Source organism: Abrus precatorius, unplaced genomic scaffold, assembly GCF_003935025.1.
Source record: "Abrus precatorius isolate BTA unplaced genomic scaffold, Abrus_2018 Scaffold9, whole genome shotgun sequence".
Lineage (NCBI taxonomy): Eukaryota > Viridiplantae > Streptophyta > Magnoliopsida > Fabales > Fabaceae > Abrus > Abrus precatorius.
In genome coordinates this window covers 1482735-1488801 of record NW_020874439.1, presented here as the reverse complement: position 1 = coordinate 1488801, position 6067 = coordinate 1482735, and the positions used below count along the sequence as shown (strand labels likewise).

Genomic DNA, 6067 nt, shown 5'->3' with positions numbered 1-6067 from the left:
CTGTAATTGAAGCTCTGCGTGATCACTTTTCTGCAAAATAGTGACTCCTTTTGTTATTCAAAGCTCCTTAGAAACTTAATTGCCTCATGCATTCAATTTCAATCATCTCATTTATGCATCCACAACATAAGCCTTCATTGAATCAACACATTATTCCTAAAACACATATAAAACAGAATCTAAAATCAGAAAATTGCAGAAATTGAAATAAAGAATTAACAAAAGTTTAAGTAAATTGCAACTAGAGTAAAAATGGTTCAGAAATGTGAGTTGCCTCTCACAAAGCGCTCTTTTAACGTCACTAGCTTGACGTTAAATGTTCCTCACTGCTGAGAAACCAAGTTAATGCAAAAAGTGTTCCTATTAAATTCTCCTCCATTGTAAATCTTCAGTCTTTGGCCATTGACTTTAAACTTTCTCCCTTCTCTTTGATCTTCAAGTAACACAGCACCAAAGGGAGATACTTCTTTTACCATAAAAGGTCCTGACCATCTAGACTTGAGTTTTCCAGGAAACAACTTCAATCTAGAATTGAATAGTAGAACTAACTGTCCTGGTCTGAATTCTCTCTACAGAATGAATCTGTCATGTATTCTTTTAGTCATTTCTTTATACAGTTTTGCATTTTCATATGCAATTTGTCTGAATTCCTCCAATTCATGTAGCTGTAACACTCTCTTTTCTCCAGCCTTGGTTGAATCAAAATTCAGCCATTTAGTAGCCCAATATGCTCTATGTTCAAGTTCCACAGGAAGATGACATGATTTCCCAAACACTAATTGATATGATGACATACCAATTGGTGTTTTGAATGCAGTTTTGTATGCCCATAATGTATCATCAAGCTTCCTTGACCAATCTTTTCTTGAGTTACTGACTACTTTCTCTAAGATCTTCTTGATTTCTTTGTTTGAAATTTCCACTTGTCCGCTTGTTTGAGGATGATAAGGAGTTGCTACTTTGTGTTTTACTCCATACTTATCCAGAACATTATCAAGATATTTATTGCAGAAGTGTGATCCTCCATCACTAATCAGAATTCTTGGCACTCCAAATCTCGAAAAAAATGTTTTTCTTTATGAAGGAAATCACCACTTTGGCTTCGTTTGTTCTGGTTGGTATAGCTTCCACCCATTTAGACACATAATCCACTGCCACAAGTATGTATTCATGAGAAAAAGAAGTTGGAAAGGGTCCCATAAAGTCTATTCCCCATACATCAAACAGTTCCACCTCCAAGATATTGTTCAAAGGCATCTCATGTCTTTTGGAAATGTTACCAACTCTTTGGCATTTATCACAGTTTTCTACATAAATTTTTGCATCCCTGAACAATGTAGGCTAGAAAAATCTAGCTTGTAATACTTTGGCAGCTGTTCTTGATCCACCATGATGGCCTCCATAATCTGAATTGTGGCAATGCCATAGGATATCATCTTGTTCTTTCTGTGAAATACATCTTCTCAAAATGCCATCTACTCTAATTTTGAATAGATGAGGATCTTCCCAAATATAGAACTTGCTGTCATGAAGAAATTTCTTTCTTTGCTGCCAATTCATTCTCTTTGGAATGTGCTGAGTGGCCTTAAAATTCGCTATATCAGCAAACCAAGGTAATTCATCCACTGTTAGCAGCTTTTCATCAGGAAATTCTTCATTAATATCCAAGTAATCTGATGACATTGTATCCAATGGAATTCTGGATAGATGGTCTGCAACACCATTCTCTTTTCCTTTCTGATCTCGAATTTCTAACTCAAATTCTTGAAGTAGTAGAATCCATCTCAGTAGTCTTGGTTTAGCATCCTGCTTAGAAAACAAATATTTCAGAGTAGCATGGTCAGTATATACCACAACCTTGGACCCTACTAAATAAGACCTGAATTTATCAAAAGCAAATACTATAGCAAGTAACTCTTTTTCAGTGGTTGTGTAATTAATCTGTGCAGAGTTTAGGAATCTACTAGCATAGTAAATCACATGTAGTCTTTTATCTTTTCTTTGTCCTAATACAGCACCCACTGCATTGTCACTTGCATAACACATTAGCTCAAATGGTATAGTCCAGTCAGGTTTAACAAGAATTGGAGCAGAAATCAGTTTTTCTTTTAAAATAGTAAAAGCATGCATACAAGATTCATCAAATACAAATGTTGCATCCTTTACAAGCAAGTCACTCAAAGGTTTGGCAATTTTAAAAAAATCTTTAATGAACCTCCTATAAAACCCAACATGGCCTAAGAAACTTCTAATTCCTTTCACATTCACATGTGGAGGTAATTTACTAATCACTTCTATTTTAGCTTGATCAACCTCCATCCCTCTAATTGAAGTCTTATGGCCAAGCACTATTCCTTCTTTCACCATAAAGTGACATTTCTCCCAATTCAACACCAAGTTGGTGTCTTGACATCTCTTTCTAACATTTGGTCTACAAAAGGTAGAGGAAAATGATCTTTTCTAGTTGCATCATTCAGCTTTCTATAATCTATACACATCCTCCATCCTGTGACAGTCCTTGTGGGTATCAACTCATTCTTTTCATTTGGTACTACAGTCATTCCACCCTTTTTAGGTACCACTTGCACAGGACTTACCCAATTGTTGTCTGACATAGGATATATGATCCCTGCATCTAATAGTTTAATGACTTCCTTCCTTACCACTTCCTTCATGGCAGGGTTTAATCTTCTTTGAGGCTGCACAACTGGTTTAAAATTTTCTTCAAATAAAATTCTGTGCTTACAAAAGGATGGATTTATACCTTTCAAATCTGAGATGTTCCACCCTATTGCTGATTTATGGGTTCTCAAAATTCTCAGCAACTTCTCCTCCTCTTCTTCCTTGAGTTCATTGCTTATGATAACTGGATTTTCATGTTTATGATCTAAGAATGCATATCTCAAGTGAGATGGAAGTTGCTTTAATTCCAGCTTCTTACTTTTATCTTCTTCTCCTTCATTTTTCAACTCCTCTTTGATTGATTCTTCTACAGGTATTAAAATAGGTAGAGTTTCCAATTGTTGCTCCATTTCAAATACGATTTCATCTTCAAAATGGAGAGATTTAGTATTTCCTGCAGCTATGGTTTCTCTCAACACAGAAATTTCATCAAATCCATTTAAAGAATAAGGAGTGATCATAGAATCCAATGTATCTACTCTCATACATGTGTTATCATCAATTGGATATTTCAAAGCTTCAAATACATTAAATATTACCTTTTCCTCTTGAACTCTAAGCATTAACTCTCCTTTTTGTACATCAATGAGAGCTCGTCCAGTTGCAAGGAAAGGTCTGCCCAACATTAATGGTATGTTTGCATCTACCTCCATGTCCAATATGACAAAATCTGTAGGAAAAATAAATTTGTCAACCTTAACCAACAAATCCTCTACTACTCCATATGGATAAGTATATGATCTATCAGCTAATTGTAATGTAATGTTGGTTGGTTTCACTTCCTCTATCCCCAATTTCTTCATAATGGCTAATGGCATCAAATTAATGCTTGCCCCCAAATCACATAATGCTTTTCCCACAGTATAATTTCCTATTTCACAAGGTATGCTAAAGGATCCTGGGTCTTTTAATTTTTGAGGAAGTTTTCTTCTAAGAATAGCACTGCACTCCTCTGTCAAGGGTACTGTCTTATCATGTTCTAACTTCCTTTTCTTGGAGAGTAGTTCCTTCATGAATTTTGCATAAGATGGCATTTGCTCCAAAGCTTCAGCAAATGGAATGTTAATTTGGAGCTTTTTGAACACATTTAGAAACCTCTCAAATTGCTCCTCTTGCTTAGGATTTTGCACTCTTTGAGGATAAGGCAGTCTCTTATATTTTTCTGGATCAATTGGCTTGTAAGTGTCCTCAAATAATTGCTTCTTTGTCTTTCTTTCAGGACTTTTATGAACTTCTTCATTCTTTTCTGAATGTTCTCTCTTTAGTAGCTTGAAGTTTCCTTGCTGTAATTCTTCTTTTAAATTTCTTTCCTCTGCTGCATTTTCTACTTGCTTTTCTGCTGCAACATTATTCAGTCTCTTTTCAGCTGGTTTTGGACTTGCTACAACAGCTCCACTTCTTGTAACTATAGCTTGACATTGTTCCTTTGGATTCACCACTGTGTTACTTGGAAATCTTCCTTCATCTCTGCTTGTTAATTGTTCAGCCAGTTGTCCAATTTGAGTTTCTAACTTCTTCATAGAAGCTTCTTGATTCTTAATGCTGGATTGAGTGACTTTCATGAATTGTAACATTGTTTCCTCAATCTCGTTCATTCTTTCACTCATTAGTCTACCTGAATGTTGACTCCTTTGAGGTTGAGTAGAAGAATTTCCTTGAAAGTACTGCTTTTGTTGGTGATTTCCTGCATTTGAAAATGGAAGAGATGTATTAGTGCTTTTCATTGCAGAATTCTGAGGATTCCAATTATAAAATTGTTGATTCCTATTATTAGAATACTGAAATCCAGGAGGAAATGATTGTTGAGGATAAAATTGTTGCTGTCTTTGATAATTCCCCATATAATTGACTTGCTCTTGTGGTTCAGGGGTAGGTACATCACATGCACCATTAGCATGATTCCCTCCATAAAAATCGCATGTCAACTGACGTGTTACCACATTTCCAGTCTGCAAATTATTAATCTGCTGAGTCAAAGCTGCTATTTGATCAGAAAATAATTGGTTCTGCAGCTGATTCTGTGCAAGAAAAGTTTCCATCATCTTTGCTTTGTATTCATTGCCTCTTCTTGTATTCCTCAAGTTGGAATTTTGATACATGGATGAAGCCATCATCTCAATGATTCTTTGGGCTTCTTCCAAGGATTTCATGCTCAAAGATCCTCCTGCAGCTGCATCAATCATAGTTCTAGTTACTACATTCATTCCATTATAAAAAGTTTCCAGCTGCATCCATTCTGGAATACAATGATGTGGACATATTCTCAACAACTCTTTATATCTTTCCCATGCTTCATAAAGTGATTCTCCTTCCTGCTGCACAAACGATGTTATTTCTCCTCTCAGCTTAGCAGCTTTTGAGGGAGGAAAATATTTTGTTAGAAATTTATTCACAAGTGCAGTCCATGTGGTGATACTTCCCTAAGGCTGTGCTTGTAACCAACATTTGGCTTTGTCTCTTAAAGAAAATGGAAATAGCCTCAGTCTTATAGCATCTTCACTTACTCCATTCATCCTTATAGTATCACACAACTGCAGAAAATTAGAAATATGCAGATTAGGATCATCAGAAATTCCACCAGAAAATTGGTCCTGCTGCACTAGGTGAAGTAAGGCTAGTTTTATCTCAAAATGATTGGCTTGAATGGTTGGTCTAACAATTGAAGAATTATAGCCTTGCATATCTGGAATTGCATAATCTCCTAGTGTTCTCATTCTCTATTGTTCTGCCATTTCAACTTTTGGAGTTGGTTGTCTAAAAGGTGAATGTTTCCTATTTGCAAAAGGAGTGACTTGAAATTCTGGAGAATGTATAACCTCTAAATCACTGTCACTTCCTACAGATCTCTATGCTCTAGTCTCTTTTCTTAATTTTCTAAGAGTTCTATCAATGTCAGGATCAAAGACAAGAGTAGATTTATTTTTGTTTTTCCCACGCATATACAACTAAACACAGATATAGTATAATGAAAACAGAAAACTGCACATGTAATGTAATAGTTGCAAAAAATTTAAAGAAACAAATGCTTAATCTAGTTATTTTCCTGTTACTAATGATATTGAAACAAATTATTCCCCGGCAACGGCGCCAAAAACTTGTCACACTCTTTACAACTGTTGTTGCAATGAAGGTAAACTGACTAGTAAGTGTACTAGTGTTGTTGTAGCAAGTTATAAAAAATCTTAGAATTAAATTGAGTTCCAAGTATCGTCCTCAGGGAATAAAGTTCTCAATTACCACTTCACAAGATCACAATTAGTTGAGCTTTACAAATTTCAGATGAAATTGGTATGAATGTATCAAAAACGAAATTAGAAAGTAAAACAGAACAGTTAGTACAAAAGTATATAGTAAACAGATGTAGAAAGAGTAGTTAGGAAATTGT

The 6067-nt window shown here is 35.3% G+C and overlaps 1 non-coding gene across 1 annotated transcript; it reads left to right on the top strand.

Annotated features, from left to right (window-relative positions):
- Positions 1-4923: 4923 nt before the first annotated feature.
- Positions 4924-5030, top strand: LOC113851777. The gene has a single exon (XR_003502342.1). It is a non-coding gene; the product is annotated as a small nucleolar RNA R71 (small nucleolar RNA).
- The last annotated feature ends 1037 nt before the right edge of the window (positions 5031-6067 follow it).